The sequence below is a fragment of the Columba livia genome, chromosome 16, assembly GCF_036013475.1.
Source record: "Columba livia isolate bColLiv1 breed racing homer chromosome 16, bColLiv1.pat.W.v2, whole genome shotgun sequence".
Classification (NCBI taxonomy): Eukaryota; Metazoa; Chordata; class Aves; order Columbiformes; family Columbidae; genus Columba; species Columba livia.
Window position 1 is genome coordinate 3,530,863 of NC_088617.1, and position 17,000 is coordinate 3,547,862.

General features: G+C 44.1%; 2 long non-coding RNA genes across 2 annotated transcripts in view; one reads left to right on the plus strand and one right to left on the minus strand.

Annotated features, from left to right (window-relative positions):
- The first annotated feature begins 1,804 nt into the window (after positions 1–1,804).
- Positions 1,805–17,000, plus strand: part of LOC135575561 (uncharacterized) — a 199,049-nt gene continuing 183,853 nt past the window's right edge. Inside the window, exon 1 of the long non-coding RNA XR_010466536.1 lies at positions 1,805–1,940. This is a non-coding gene — a long non-coding RNA (uncharacterized LOC135575561). The remainder of the gene's footprint in view (positions 1,941–17,000) is intronic.
- LOC110358954 (uncharacterized) lies at positions 4,900–6,552 on the minus strand. Its single transcript, XR_002413797.2, has 4 exons — positions 6,193–6,552; positions 5,808–5,873; positions 5,633–5,699; positions 4,900–5,431 (listed from the first exon to the last, which is right to left on the minus strand). It is a non-coding gene; the product is annotated as an uncharacterized LOC110358954 (long non-coding RNA).

The following is a 17,000-nucleotide window of genomic DNA, read 5'->3' on the forward strand; positions in this document are numbered from 1 at the left end:
CCTCTGGCTCTGGCCCTTTTGAAATATCTAGCATTTGAAACACATTATCTAGGAAATTCAGAATTAAAGAGGACAAGGAAGATAGGGACAGAAACAGAGGTGAGAGTGAAACGACACTTCTCTGTTTTGATTTTGCTTGCGGAGCCCAGGCTCCTTGAAGGCAAAGATAAACCTAAAAGTAGAGAGTAATTAGAGATGTCAGCAAAATGAAAGGTGCAAATATCAGTACAGACCCTCTAGAGCCCTCAAATGAATTTCTCTGTGTATGGAAGTACTCGAGTGGAAACAGCAGGCAGAGCTAATAGTTCACTGCAAGTTATTTGCAAATCAGAACATATTGTTGGAAAATAGAGGATTTCAGAAGCAGGAAGAACAGGATCTGCATTGAAGGCAGGGAAAGGCCACTGGACTTAGGCTAATTTTAGTCAAGAAGGAGGACTGAAAGAGGAGAGAAAATGCAGGTCAGCCCTCACATACGGGAAGAGACTTGGGCTCCCCAGTGGATGGAGTACTCATTTCTAGCCTGCGTTCAGGTCTGAAGATTGCTTCTTTGTTTTAACTGTTCAGACCATGGAGCTGGCTGAAACTTTATAAAGCTCATCTTGTGCCAGCCAGTTGAATCCAGCCTCAGACTAAACCAAATTTCTTGCAGGGATTTTAATCAGTCTGGAACTAATGAATCACTTGATATGAAAAAAGAAAATAAACAAGTTTTCAGACTTTATGAACACCAAAAACCACTTTGAAACACAGGTGCTTTGCCCATCTGTAGGAGACTATAGATATGATGCTGTAACACAGCCAAAGATGATGCAGAGAAATCCTGAGGTACTGGGTAAAGCAAGGAGTGGGAATGCAAAACTACAGGTTCTGTTAGATAGCCTTTGCTAGTGTAATCATATGTGTCTATTGAAGGGTGAGGGCAAAACCTTGCTCTTCCTTACTGTTAAAACCAAAGACTGTATTTTTCAAGCTCTTAAGGCTGCTCTTCAGGCTTGATGTGAGAGCAAACACCTGAACTTCCCATACATTGAGGCATGTGAGACCGTGTTCTGGGTTCAGTCACACGGCAGGAATGTCTCTCTGCTCCACTGCATTTTGTGGTAGGTTTGGGCTTCCACTCTGCGTTGCATCTGGGCAAGAACCTTCCAGCAGTGTCCTTTGTGCACCATTGCTCCCGCTGTGCGGTACCATTGTGTTTCCCCCCACTCTGAACTCAGCTGCTGAGCAGATCATAGTTCAGCTGCATCTGACATATGGGGTGATAGAGCAGGAAAAAGATTATAAGACGGCTTTGTGAATTGATGAGATAGTGGTACCTCTGTGGAGAGCGATGGTCTCCAGATGTCATAGACAGCTTTGAAAATCTCAGCCGCTGTGATGCTAGAGTTCATAAAGGAATTTTCATTCAAGTTTCCCTCTCCACCCCCGACTCTCCCTTACCCTCCATGCTCGGTGTGCTGAAATCTTGGACCAAGGAGCAGATTGTCATTCTGTGTTTGGGATGCCTGATGTAATAGGATTTCTAATCCCCAGTGGTGTTGCTGCTAAGAAATAATTACATTAAGTAGCCTCTGCTTTCTAATACGATGGCTTTGATTTTGGGTTGCAGTTAACTTGTTCTTTGTCTTTCTCATCAATACCCTTAACATTTCAGATTAATAATCTATCGTTCAGCTGCTGGGTAAAATTTGGATAAGAGAGTAAAAAAGGTCTGAAAGTTGACATAGAATTTTTACCATGAACTATTTTGACCTTTGAAAAAGAGATTAATAACTTTTCTAAAAAATATTTTCCATTTTTACTCAGCTCGCTTCCTGGTTATGCCTGGGAACAAGAAGTAGGAAGCACCATAAATCTTGTGAAAAAGCTTCCTCTGGCAAGTTTCCTAGCCCAGCTTTGCTGATCGTTGAGTTTTGGATCATCTGGATAAACTTCGTGTAAGTAGCCAAGCTCACATACTTCTCCAAGCCATTTGCAAACTCTAAATCCCATGAAGCCAACTCGTTGCTTAGTCTAGGCAGCCTGAACTCTGCCCTTTCCTGCCCAGCTTTCTTTCACGTATAAAACACAGGTTTGGGGCTGCTTTGGTTTTTTGGATGAACTTGGTGCTAATGTGACTTTTGGTTTTACAGCCAAGTATAACATAAGTCGGCGTCATGCAACCTTCCTTCTCACTGCTTTGCTAATACATCCTAATCCTGTCTGGTGATACCTTGTGCTGTTCAGAGACTGAATTAATCCCGAGCAGAGTTTACTAGTTATGCTAAACCACCATAAAACCGCTGCATGGCTTTCTGAGGCTTAGCTTGAAGCTAACAAGTTGTTCCCCATGCAACAGAGAAAAGCAGCTTTGAGCCCCGGAAGAGCAGCTAGTGAGAAATGATTTGGGAATAGGTTTTTCAAATTCCATCTCTTTCTCATCTAATGGAGCACAAGGCTCTGTGACAAACACCGTAAGGTAAGTTAGCGTGGCAGGCAACCAGGGAACGTGTTGCTCAGGGCTCTGCATACAGTCAGTATCCCCAGATATCTGCTCGGTAATGCTAATAAGGTTCTAGTGTTCTGTCAGGCATTAGGTCCGTTTTAGTCTGGGGAGAAATACGATGTTTGATGAGGGCAGCACAGCGCTCGCTGACAAAGGGCTCTGCTGCCTGTCACACCTTGACTTGTTGAGCGCTAACACAGCCCCGGGGATCACAAAGCTGTCACGACAAAGCATTAGCATGAGAAAAGGAGCACTCCTCATGTTTTGGCATGTCGCACCCAAGTGACAGGGAGCACAAATACAGTCAGGCACACGGAACACTGCAAGTCAAAGTCGGCTTTGACAATGTTGGGCACCAAGGCTGTCACTCCTTTGACACAGCCCCTCCTTCCCCCTACCCACGCTGCCATTCGCAACAGCAGCTCGCCCACCGCTTTTATTTCTGCACAATGTGTCAATAATTACTTGTCAGGTCTCTGCTTATAGACCTGGGATGCTGAATAAATGCTTATTATGCCTGAAAAATGTTGCAAGCTTTACCATAAATCTTGCATTACAAATGCACACAATAGGGGCTATTGACACAGAGGCAAACACTGACATTAACATGTAAAGTCATGCTGCTGAGAATGGAGTTTGACAAACTAACTTGCTGCAAAGGAGTTTGTTGACCTTTTCTTGGCCTTCCTGGGAACTGGACTGGGCTTGTATATGATAAAAACCCACATCATAGAACCATAGTACCATGTCGGTTGGAAGAGACGCTCAGGATCGTCGAGCCCAACATTAAACTAACTCTGACACTAACCCATGTCCCTAAGGACCTCATCTAGACATGTTTTAAACCCCTCCAGGGATGGTGACTCAACCACTTCCCTAGGCAGCCTGTTCCACTGTATCACCACCCTGGCCTTGAAGGATTTTTTCCTAATATCCAATCTTAACCTCCCCTGGCACAATATGAGGCCATTTCCTCTTGTCCTGTCTCTTGCTACTTGGGGAGAAGTTCTTTGTCCACTGAAGAGTACACCCATGCAGGCCAGGAGCTGCCAGCTTCTCCAGGAGAATGCTGTGGGATACGGTGTCAGAGGCTTTACTGAAGTCTAATTACATAACATCCAGAGCCTTTCCCTCATCTCCTAGGTGGGTCACCTTGTTGTAGAAGGACATCAGGTTGGTGAAGCGGGACCTGCCTTTCATAAACCCATGTAGAGTGGACCTGATCACATGGTTTTCTTGTATGTGCTGTGTGATATCACTCAGGATGTTCTGCTCCATGACCTTCCCCAGCACCGAGACCAGACTGACAGGCCTGTAGTTCCCCGGATCCTCTTTCCAGCTCTTCTTGTAGATAAGCGTCACATTAGCCAGCTCCCTGTGAAATGGGACCTCTCCAGTTAGCCAGGATTGCTGATAGATAGTGCAAAGTGGCTTAGTGATCACCTTGCCCAGCTCCCTCAGGACCCTTGGGTGTATCCCGTCTGACCCCATGGACTTGTGGGTGTCCAAGTGGTGTAGCATGTCACTAACCATTTCCCCTTGGATTATTGGAGCTTCATTCTGCACCCCAAGCCTGTCTCGTGTCTCAGGGGGCTGGGTACCTGGAGCACAACCGCTCTGACTCTGAAAGACTGCGGCAAAGAAGACATTTAGTACCCCAGCTTTTCCCTCGTCTTCCGTCGCTCTGTTTCCCCCGGCACCATCAGGGGCTGGAGATTCTCCTTAGCCCTCCTTCTGTTGCTAATATATTTATAGAAACATTTCTTGTTGCCTTTCAGAGTGGTGTCCGGGCTCAGCTCTGGCTGGTCTTTGGCCTTTCTAATTTTTTTCCTGCATAACTTTGCCGCATTCTTGTATTCCTCTTGAGCAGCCTGCCCCTCCTTGCAAAGGTTATAAATTCTCCTTTGATTCCCAAGTTCCAGCCACAGCTCTCTATTCAGCCAGGCGGGAACTTCTTCCTCGCTGGCTCGTCCCTGGGCAGATGGGGACACCCTGCTCCTGTGCCTCTAAGATTTCCTTCTGGAAGAGAGACCAGTTTTCCCGGGCTGCTTTGTCCTTCAGGACTGCTTCCCAAGGGACTCTGCCAACGAGCATCCTGAACAGGTCCAGGTCTGCCCTTTGGAAGTGCAAGGTGGCAGTTCTGCTGAGCACCCTACTAACTTCTCCAAGAACAGAAGACTCAATCATTTCATGGTCACTATGCCCAAGGCGACCTCCATGTTGCCCATGAGGTGTTCTGTTTTTCTTTTGATGGTATCCATGCAGGGCTTGGTCACGTCAGAGCTCACTCGTTGCTAGTGACAGCTTGGCTGTTGGGGACACCACTCTCCAGCAGCCCATGAACCAACCCCACTGGTGCCCAGTACCCTGAGCTCTGCAAGTGGGACCCCTCTGTGCACAGGGACCCCCTGTCCCTGGGGCAGCCGTCCCAGCCCCCCCAGCCACCTCCAGCCCCAGGAACCCAGAGAGTGCGGAAAACACAACTCGGCAAATACCAGAAAATGACAGAGAGCTCAGGTCTGAAAAAACATGAATAAATAAATTTACAGGAAAAAACAACAGTAAACATCTTTACAGAAATAAACTCCGAACTGCAACAAACTATTTACAGAAAAAAAAAACTAAATACAAACGATATACAGAAAAAAACCCCGAAATACTGCAAACTAAATATAATCAACACACTAAATGTAACGAACTATAAAACTCCTACACTCTACCCCACCAAGCCCATCATAAACCTATCGCCTATCCGTCCACTTCCATTTCTTCTACTATTTCTTCATCCACCTCCATTTCTTCATCGATCTCTCCATCTACTTCCATTTCTTCCTCGATCACCACCTCCTCGTCCACTTCCATATACTCCTCCTCTTTCAAATCTACCTCCATCTTCTGTATCTTCCTTTTAATAATGCAGCGCTGTGCACAGCGTAGTGTATCCTAAGGCAAAAGCCAAGCAGAAATTGCATTGGTCCTGCCCTGGGCAGCCCAGCAGAGCTGTGGGACGGGGGTCTCAGCACCCCTGACCCCTCTTGCTGCCCAGGGAGAGCTGTGGGGTGATGGGTCCCGTGGGGATGTCGCCAGAAGGAGCTGCCTGGAGTTTGGGCAGCTCCTGGGCCACCGGCACCCACGGGCCAGCACCTGTAGGCAGCTGATCCTGCGCTTCATGCACTTTGGCATCTTCTGCAGCAAATTTGTTCTTGCAGATCTGTGGGAGCAGAAAGGGCAGGTGTGAGCTGCCATGTCCCTGCCCTGTGGGGGGTCCAAGGCATGGACCCCAGCCCCACACCTGCCTCGGAGCCCTTTAGCTCCTTACCCTGTGCTCGTGGTTTTCTGTCTCTGGGCTGCTCCCCTGGCAGGGCTGGGCTGCCCTGGCTCCAGCCTGGAAAGGGGCAGAGGAGGCACGGGCTCAGGCTCTGGGCAGCTCCTGCTGAGCATCCCTCTGGCACGAGCCCGGGGTGCCTTGGGCTCCCATGGGGACGTGTCCCCCCAGGCAGGGATGCTCGATATCAGAGGGGACGAGCAGCCCAGAAGGGCTTCTCCCAGCCCGTGGCCTTGCAGGGGTGGGTCGAGAGGACGAGCAGAGCTCCTGGTCCCCGAGCTCCCCAGAGTGGGTTCCCCAACCCATGTCATTCCCCGCGGTGCCTCCTCCAACCTGGCCGGGCAGTGGAGGTGCCCAAAGCCATAGAGTGGGACCATACCTCTAGTGCTTGCAGTCTCCTTGTACAAAACACAGCAGGAGAAGAAAGAGGGGACTGAGGTGCAAGGGTGTAGGTGCAAAGGGCTGGGTTGAGTGGCTGAAGGAATGGGAGACAAGGGCTGGACTGTTAGCAGGGCAGGCGAGAAGAAAGAAGGGGAGAGCAGACAGGCTGTGGTTGCTTCTGGAGGGGGTTGCTGTGTTGTGGTCGTTGCTGGGCACCAGCGCTGCAGATGGAACACGGGCCGTGACATCACACCTCGGGTGCATGGGCACTCTGGTGTCGGCTGCACAGCAGGGATGGGGATGACCCCCCTCAATGGTGTTTATGGATGTACTGATCTGCCTTTTCACCAATTGCATAATCCCAACCACTTATACTTTCATGCAGCCTTGAGCGGTTCTTCCCAACCGTCCCGTCATGCCCGGCAGCCATCCTCACCCCTCTGAAAGGTTTTTCTCCAGTTGGTTCCTGCAGTAGCTGAAGTTTACCTCAATGTTCATGGCCATCCCTTTGCAGGCTCTGATCTCGCTCTACCCCTGTACAGCACAGCCACTCTTCCATGTGGGCACGAAAAGCACCGCAAGGTGGAACCTGGGTAGAATCAAGGAAGACTCTAAAGCCCGGGGGGTGCCGAAGTCATCTTCTCCTCCCTTCTACCATTCGGAGGAAAGGGGGCAGCCAGAAATGTATAATGCACATTAACTCCTGGCTTTGTGGCTGGTGCCGTCATGAAGGGTTTTGGCTTTTACTGCAATTGGACATTCTTCGATGACTGGAGTGGATTATTGAAGCAGTTTAACTAAGTTGTTCTTTCAACATTGGGGACACAGAGGGAACAGTGTCTGATTTAACTGTAATTGCAGGAGGAACTTTGAGAGGCACAACTTGATGAGGAGCCTGGTACTTGGCCTGAAAGATAAAGCTAAGCCCTATTCTTAAATAAAATAAATAGTCACATATTTTTTTCTCAAATAGAAGCGTGGAGAAGTTTTTTCTCACATGCAAAAGCTTCCAAATGAATGACCTCCAGTTTTTGGGCTCTGCAAATGTCGTATCTCTGCCAGAGGTATCAAGATGTTGACAGTTTAAACTGGGAGGCTTTTAGTCTCTACCTTTCCTCCCTGTAGCTACTTCCAAAGTTTATCTGGTACCATTAGGGAAATTAAAAGAAACAAAGAGCTCTAGATACTTGGGGGGTTAATTTTACCTTTTTTTAAATTTAATCCCTCTCTCTACAGTTTCTTACTTCTAAGCTGATTGCGGGTTTGTATCAGGGTTGTGTTCTGTAACAGAAAACCTATGCTTGTATTTCAGCCAACAGAGCCTGCGCTACAGAGCTGACATGTGCTGATAGGGATATGATGGGCAGAGATGGGATGTGTTGTGATTTTTGGCCAATTTGTCTATTCCAGAAAGAGTCACTAGTGTAAGAACAGTTGTACTGACAAAACTTTCGGATTGTAATTTTGTCACTGCTTGTACGACATGGCCTTTTCCACCCAAAATAAACATAGAACGAAAAGCTACTGCATAGTTGCCTAATAGCCACTGTCTCCTCTACAGGCTCCTGAGATTTTCATGAGAATCTGTGGGTGGAGAACAGGCATGGGACTAGTGCTGGAAAATCCTTGTATATAGTGGCATGTTTTGTTTATGGCCCCCATAAAAGTCTTTTGAAATTATTATACTTCTGAGATGAATCTTGGCATTCTCCTTACAGACAAGTCTCCTGAGGTCCCCTGGTTTGCAGTTTGTAAGGGTCTCTGGGGAAACCTTGGGGCTAATTCCTCCTCCTTGCTTAACCTTAGAGATTAACAAAAGAGGGAGAGCAGAAGGGTAAATCTGTTTCTGGAGAGAATGTGATGTAAGGTCTACATGCAGCTCCTCAGAAAAATACTCTTATTTCTCTTGGTGTTCAAAATCTGCTTTTAAAATTGAATTTTAACATTTAGTCATTCATCTTGACCTGACTTCAGCTTTTAAAATCTCTGAAAGTAAGGTTTTTAAGAATTGTACCAATTTTGTCCTAAAAATGATAGCTACTGAAGTCAAGGTATCCATGTTCAAGCTGTTAAGAGATGCCTTTTTTTTTCTTGATCTTTTCAGCATAACTATTAAATGTTACCTTACTGTTGGACCTCACAGAATCACAGAATGTTAGGGATTAGAAGGGACCTCAAAAGCTCATCCAGTGCAATCCCCCCATGGAGCAGGAACACCCAGATGAGGTTACACAGGAAGGTGTCCAGGCAGGTTCTGAATGTCTCCAGAGTAGGAGACTCCACAGCCCCCCCAGAATTTTAATCTGCAGTGATTTGTTCATCTCTTCTGCTACCCCAACCTCATGATGACACGTTGCTTGTTCTAAAATTTCCAATCTGTGTTTAGAGTGGAGTTTATAGGTACCACCAAGGTGAGGGATTTGGTTGAGATGCCTTGGAAGATGCCCATGGACGATGCTGATCTCATGTTGAAGTGTGCAAGTATCTCCCTATAATCAAGGAAAATGCTTGAGGATGTGAGGCTCAGGCATCTGTTGTATATACCACTGGAGTACGGACTTGTCCTTGTATTATCCCAGCAACTGATCAGGAGTTTCTGTATGAATTAAAGCATGTGATTGATAAAGTGCAAGATGTAGAGGAGAAAAAAACCCAACAACTCTGTTTATTTTTCATAAGCATTGCCATGAGTCAGCAGCACATGATTGTGTCCTCCAAGGTTACATCTGCAGGAGAGGACAAGTAGAACAGGCTGTCGGGCTGAGCACGAGAACACGCTTTCAGCAAATTCCCGGCCCTTATCTTGGCTGTTTATGGCTCCTCTGGGAGGATTGTGACCTTCTATCTCCTTTCCACGACGGGTGGATATTGTTTTGAAAACATCTTTTTCTAAAGAAGTGTTATAGCCCGTTGGAGTCAATTTTATAATCTTATTTCTCAAAACGTAGTAGCAGCAGACTTTTGTTTTTTACTTACAGTGGTGACAAATCTATTAACTATGGAGTGTGTTAACCTCTCTGCCGCTGCAGTTTTATGTATTTTGCTTTTTATTTTCTGAATTTATTTGTCTCAATCTGATCTAACCAATGAGAAACTGAAAACCTCAAGTTTAAGTGCAGACTACTATAAACCACTATTTTGCAGGCTCTTGTACTGACATACCATTGCTGCAGGGCAAATGTATATGTGGTTACTTCAGATTATAGTTCTGTCCTTCTAACTGTTGAGGGCAAAATATATAGTTTTAACTGGTTTGTGCATACCAAACCCAATTCCTGTGATTTCTATTGGGAATGGAAGCTATATTCTGTTTTGGAGAAAGTTATCTGCCATTGCTGTCTCTCTGCAAAATCATCTTTCCAACAGAATGCTTTTATCTCAGCCTCTTGCCATGCTGAGGTTCCAGTATCTCTCTTTCAAGAATGGACCTTACATTTTATGACAGCTTTGTAGACATTCTGCTACTGGAATGGGACACAGAAGCAACATTAAATCACTAAAAAAGGTGTGATGTCAGACTGTGTTTGGCTCACATAGGGTCAGCATTAGTTATTAGTATTGTTATTAGTATCTCGGATTGTGTATTTAAAAGATGAAGTATGAGATTTTCAAGAGAGAGTGAAATGGGGAGCACCTCAGCTGTCCTTTAGTGTGATGCTGGAATTCAAAACTTTCTGATGAACAGAAGAAATATTTAAAACTAAGACACTGAAATTTAGTAAAGCCAAATGCCAAGTGTCATGCTTAGAGAAGCAACATGCATGGTTACCTGGCAGATCAGTGGAAATGCAGAAAAGGATGTGGAATTTGTAATAGTTTTCAGGCTGAAGACGAGTCACTTATGGTACATGGTTGCAAAAAAGACACCTTACTCTGGTACATATTTGCAAGAGTAAAATATGTGGAGCCTAAGAGGTGGTTACTTTTGCTGTATGAAAGAAGTTCTTATAAAGAAGACACTGACTTTTCCTCTGTGTCAAACGGAATAGGTAAAAAAGTAATTGGATTCAATTACTGCAAAGTTGCAAGTTGATCTATGTAAGATATTAGAAAAAAATTAAATTATGAAAGTTATGAAGCACTATCCAAGGAGGCTTAGAATTTCCTTCACTGTACATTTTTAGCAACAAATTAGATTGAAATCAATCAGGAGTGGTCTTGAAATATTTATCTAAATGTTGTGCAAGGGGAAGAACTTGCTGATCTTTTGAGTCTTCCTTTTCTATGATAATCTGTCTCAAAAATCAATTCCTTCTATTTTGCCTACGAGAAATTCAGCTTCTGAAATTCCCATGTGTGCAAAGCTGGTTTTGTGACTCTTTTCCACTTGGGTGTTTGTGTTGTTTGTTTCGTTGTTTTGTTTGTATATATATATATATATATATATATATATATATATATGTTACCCATCCCCCCCCCCCCCCCCCCCCCACATGTTTTGTTTGATTTTGCCTCACACTTGTGCATCTCTATTGATTTTAAGACATGCACAGAGCTGGATGGAGAATGATGTCTTCCTACACTGAAAATATACAGATTTCTAGAACTTTTTTATCTACTAATGAAGAAAGAAAACTGTATTTTTTTTCCCTAACAAATTCTATAAAATTTGGGAAAGCTAAATGCAAAATATTCATTTTGATATGTTTGGCGTGTTTCGACGCCCACCAGCAATAACGCGTGGCGAGATATATGTGGAATTAAGGTGGAAAATACTAAGGTTGTTATTAAGAGACCAGGTTCACGTTGTTGTTTCTGAACAAATTGAGCATATCTGCTAGTTAACGCAGTGCTGAGAAGCGCTTGGCCGTGGGTCTGGGTTTAAATGCCCAGCTGGCCTGGAGTGGCGCAGAAAACCCCTCCAGGCCGCGAGCTCTGGTGCCAGCGCCCGCGCCTTTGATGTGGCTGCCACATGTGCGCGGCCTTGCCAGGCCCGAATTAGGCAAACGTTTCATTAGAAAGAAAATTGTCAGCCGCTACTTTTACATGTTTCCAAGAACGAACCCTTCCCTCCAGCCCACCCCCACTCCCAATACTGTTATTTGTTGGGGTAAAGCTTTCTGGATAGAAATCGGATTTCTTGATTGTGTGAATAACTCGACTGGGCCAGACGCAGAATTTGCCGCCTTGATGAGAGCAGCAAGGCCAGGACTTCTTTTGATTCCAGGGCACTCTTTTTCTGAGAGGAAACGCGGGTATCTCGGTGTCTTGATGAACATTATGAGACCTCAGGTTAGCTGCAGAGATGACAGCAGGAAGAGAAAATAATTCAGTTAATGAAGTTGTGTGAGTCATTGCTGGGTATCCACGTTACAACAGCGCTTTCTCGCCCTCCTAGCAGGATACGTGACCTCATATGCCCACAGGAGACTATCTGTTGGATTTGTTCCATTTTGTGTAATTTTGAAATTCATGAAGTTCATTGGAAGGATTAATTATGTATAAGGCATGTGTCTGCATGTTCTTTTCATCTGTGAATGTTACCCTGCACGCAGTTATTAGGGGCCTGATTGGACTGAACGTTTTGACAAGAACTCAGTGACAAAAGGGGCCCATTAGTCTTTGAAGTCATGGGCCAAGGAAGAGGAATGCAAGCAACATCGGTAATGACCTCATTTAACTTGTGACAGAGTACAAGATAATCGTGAAAGGTCATTGTAATATAACTGCCTTTTACTCTACATGCTGCCCTGCTCGTGTTTCAGCCAGTCTGTATCGCAGTTTTAATGAATGCTGAAATCCTCTCATGTTCAAAGGCGGGAAGGATGGACAAAACGAGACAACACAAACTGGAAAGATTCTTCCCTCTCTCATGTACTTAAAAGTGAATTAGCAAACAGCTAGAAACAATGAAAGACTTTTTATCTCCTGTGAGTTTTTCATGGGAAATTTAATTTTTTAGTAAAGGAATAATCTTGTTAAAAGAAAAAAAAAAAAGGTAGTTTTTATCGAAAATGTCTTTTCATCATAGCTACAAAACAAAAAGATTTCTCTTTTCAGTCAAAACTGAGAAGCTGTTGGGACAAAACAGTCTATTCAAAATTACCAGGGAAAACAAAATATATCCTGCATTAATAGGACTTTTCTGTGAGCCTCTAATGCAATTATCCAGCTAGTTTTATGAGCAGCAGGCAAAGAGTATTCAGTGGCCAGCTTTGGAAATCTACCTCCTTTCTTCATAACAGTTACACCAAAAGTAACAAAACGTTGGGAAGGAGAAGAATATAAGCAAAACAAAACTAACTCTCTTGCTTGTTTCATACTCTTCCTTATATTTTGCTCAGTTGTGACCCTGTACACTTTAGATTTTGGAACAGATTTATATAGTAGCACAAAAATACCATAAACCAGACAATTCTAGTATTTCTCTTTTGGTGGGAGACAGGAATTACTGGAAATCTCTTGGAAGAAACCTGCTCTCAAAGGAAGCAACTGCCCATGCAGCCCTCAGGGATCTGAGCATTTGACAAAGGGCTTGGGTCAACATAAGCTGTTACATTACTAATGTGGATCACCTTTTGTGTATTGACATTGTAGTTTCCATTAGGTGTCCATAGGCTGTCTTTCTCTTGTCTGTTTTGCTTCTTAGCTGTGTCTTTTCAATAGTTAACTTGTATGGTTGCAGCAGTTTCCACTTGAGGTTTGCAGACATCTCCAGTCAGGATGAATTGCCATCTGTACGGACAGGCTTTTGCTTCATCAAATTTTTGGAATAAAGAGTATTTTGCCATCAGCACAAGGAAGGATGATATTTCCTTTGTTTAGCCCTTGCTGGCAGTGTTTTGAACAGACGCAGCCCACAAGGGCCTGATTTCCAAAACCAACTCTAGATTGTGCCATCAGCTTATTTCCCTCCTGTTCAAAATATGCTTTGTGTTTTCAGTAGGCAGCCCTCTGACAGCCAAGCCTGCATGCACAGTCCAATCTCTGTGGACCCATTTACAGAGGATGGCAAATCAACATCTGTGTGGACCCGGGGCTCATCACGGTTGAGACACCTCCACATTGTGTCTCAGAACTGAAGTAACCCTGTAAGAAATATGTGAACCCTCCCGTTATGCACAAAGTATTACCATGTTTAAGAGACCAGTGAAGCAGGAGATACGTGTGATGTAAGGTCTTGTTTATGCCTTATGCACAGCAGACAAAGTTATTTGGAAATCCACATGGTTTTCTGATTTCTTCATGCTGGTTGGTGTTACGTAAGTACCAACGACCACGTGCTCAGGGTCCTCCACTGATCACGTCAACACTGTACGAGTTTCCACGCAGCCGTGACTCAACTTTCTGGATCCCGCTTTGGGATGCATCGATTGCGGCGTAAAACACAGTATGGATTTTTCAGGCTAGTTCCTTTTGCTGGTACTTCATAGTCCTTGTCAAGAGTGTTTGAAGGGATATTTCTCCTTACCACCCAAAAAATGTTGAGCAACGCTACACGTTTTAATTCCGCAGGTCTGCTGGAATATCCACACAGTTGACACTTATTTCACAATAGCTGGATGTTTGAAAACATTCAAGTGTGTAGAAATAGTGTTATACTAATTTAAATGTCCCACAGTCAAGCCTTGCAGTTGTTTTCTTGCAACACGTGGCTCTTACTGGAAGCAAAACAAGTGGGGCTAGTGGAAAACATGTGACTTTATCCATTATTTACATCTCCTTTCCACCCCCACCAGCCAACACAGTTTGAACATGAAAGTCACTAGAGAACAGCAGCCTATAAATATTCAGAGCAATCCAGGCAGGGCAAAAACGTTGCAAAAACCTTTGACTAACAGTTCACAGACCCTGAGAGTTCGGAATAACCGCTGCTGGCCAGGGACACGGGCTGGATTCAAACAAGGACTGATTGTAATTTTGTGGTTGGACATGAATGTTTTGCACAACACTGATTGAGGCCACTTTGAAAACCAGGCCAGGGTTGTAAAATAACCTATTTACTGCAGTGTGCATTGTATTTGAAAACACAATGAAGCCTTGTAGGTTCTAACTGGGCTTGGTAGAGACCTTGCAGCTGAAAAAAACCCCTTTGGTTATGAGGAGCCTGGTGAGATGTTGCTTATTTTATTTGTTGCACTTGATTAGGTGAGGTAAAGTGGATTAAACACAAAGCAAAGAATTGTGTATTTTTAACTTCTAATCCAGTTTTCCCATTGATTTTTCGCTTCGAACTTTAGCGAGTCACTTAACCCCTTGGCCCTTTGATTTCTTACCCAAAGAACAGGTATGAGACTGTGCTACTCAGACAGCTTGGTGTGATGACTAATGAATTAACATTAATGAATTAATAATTACAAACCCTGTAGGACATGAAAAGCCTTATGTTAATGGTAAATGATATGGGAGTCTTGTGAGTCTGGGCAGCATTGTCTGTATATGACTAAGTCACCTCACATTGACTTACTTTGGAGACTCAGTTGAACCCAGGCTTGAGCTTGGGGATTGAACTTGTGACCCACAGCCCTGGCAGGGTGGTGACCTTCTGCCCGAGGCAGAACACTCCCAGCTGGAGCCTTAAAAGTAAGCAAGTGTTGAACAATGCAGATTGGCTCCTCCCGAGCTTTGCACAAGGGTGTAAATGCCTGAAGGCCACTAATCTTTGTGGAACTCCCTTGGTGCATCTGTATAAGCAGCATGGTCAAACAGCCAACTGCACCTCAAAGGAGAGGAGCCCCTTGTTCTCCTGTGTTGTTGTAATTTGAGGAAACTCAGGCATGTCAAGTCCCTGGACCAGCTAAGAAGAGAGGGAGCAAAAGCATTTACTTGCTCCTCATGGGAGGAAGGTGTAACCTGCCTGCCCAGGCTCCCTCCAGTGCAGCAAGGAGCAGGTGGGTTTGCTTGACTACCTGAAGCTGTTGATGAGTCTTTTCATTAGACAGTTTATTTAGTTATTTCCATCCTTTCGGTTATGTCTTGCACAGCAGATCTGCTCGCATTGGGAATCGGAGTGCTTTGAGATCTGAAAGAAGCGTTGCCTGCAGAGATGGAGCCTCGGTGAGGGACTGGCCGTCCTTGTCACCCTGCGCAGGTCTGGCTCTTTGTGGCCAGCTGAGCAAGCCAGGGCTTTCAGTAGTTAGCGTGTAGTAGGCTCACGTATGCCTTTTGCAGTCATTTTGGAGTCTGAGAGAGAACATAATTAAAATACTTAATCTGGTTTAAAAAAAAAATAAAAATAAACAGATCTTGACTAAATTCCAATAGCAAGGGCAAAAATGAAGGGGGGGATAGACAGGTATTGTAAATAATTTACTACAACAAATTTGCTTTCAGGTGTAACTTTAGCTTCTTTCTCACCTGTTTAGGGCCTAACTGCTGCAAATTTGCTCTGCATGATGTGCCTTCATATATTTATATGTCATCTCTGTGACTTCCACGCAGAACAAGCCATGATAGAAATCTTTCATTTAATTAAAATTGATTTTAAAATTCTCTTGATCAATAATGAGTTAAAATTCATCCCAGCAGTGATGGGAACAGCAAACCTTCTGAGAAAAGCTTTCAGGCCAGTGGTTTTGGCTCTAGAGACTGGGTCTTGCCTGAAATTATCCCTTTCTTGGCTCCAGGCTCCGTGGTGCTTGGCACACTATGGTTTACCCTATAGCCCAGCTTGTCAACCACCCATATGAAAAGCTGAGACACCCAGGCTAAAGGTCTCTGTCTTTTTCTGCCTTTTTAAGTGTAAATGCTTTAAACTTCAAACTCTTTAGAACAATGTATTGCCTTCAGGTTGGTAGTGCCTGCTGGGCTTCAAAATGTGATTAGTATTTTGTGGGAAATGACCCAATATTTCTTCTTTGATTCTTCCAGCCTATCTGATCCTTTTGAAGTGGTCACTCAGATGGCAAAATGGAGCAAGTTATTTGAAAAGTGGTAGTTAACAGCTAAGTTTAAAAAGTTGCGAAAGGGTTTCTCTGCATTTAGGTTTTATTCCCCTGCAGAAGAAAGACCCAAAACAGATATGTATAATATAATAGAACATGGTTTATGTAACCTTTCCTAACAGAAATTTGAGATAATTGTAAAGATTGGTTTCAAATGACAGTAATACCTGTTGTTCACACTCCAGGGTGCTTCATAATTAACTGTCTCAAACCTTCACTGAGAGACACTTTACCAAAAGTGCTGTGATCAAGGAAAATTAAGAGGCTGGAGTACTCACTTGGTGATGTGTCTCTTCTGAGACTTACTCATTTAGTCCAGTCCCATATCAGTACGTGACTGATCAGGCAACTGGATCACCCTGCTTGAGAGCCTTTGAAGCCACATTGACTTGAAATAATAACACAGAGGATCTGGTGGCAGCATTGGGGCTCTCATTAGCTCTGGACTACTGTAGAATAAATGCAGAAGGTAGCACCAGAATGGTTTAAATAAAAATTAAAAAAAAAAGAGGTCAAATATTTAACCAATGTGTCAATAACAGCAGTTTACACAACCTCATATAGAGTAAAACTGGGGTGCTGTAAAGAGTATATCGAACAGAAATTGCAGTAGATTGGCCCAGTGTCCAACAGGACGGAAAGGAAACATCACCTGTAGCAGAAAGGTCTGGCAAGATCTCAGGTCGGATGGGTACACGTTGCCATTTTTTTCCCTAGTTAGGGGAAACCGGTTTATTGAATTGCTAATTTACATCTTGTGTTGAAAATATTGCTAGATGATTTGCTGCTGTTTACTGTCTTTTGCAGAAGTATAGAGTAGAAAAAGGTGTCACACTAACAAAATCCCATGGAAGCAGAGAAGCAGGCTCCCCCTAAGCATTCCCTAGCCCATGGAAAACATATACAGTGCAATAATCACTCA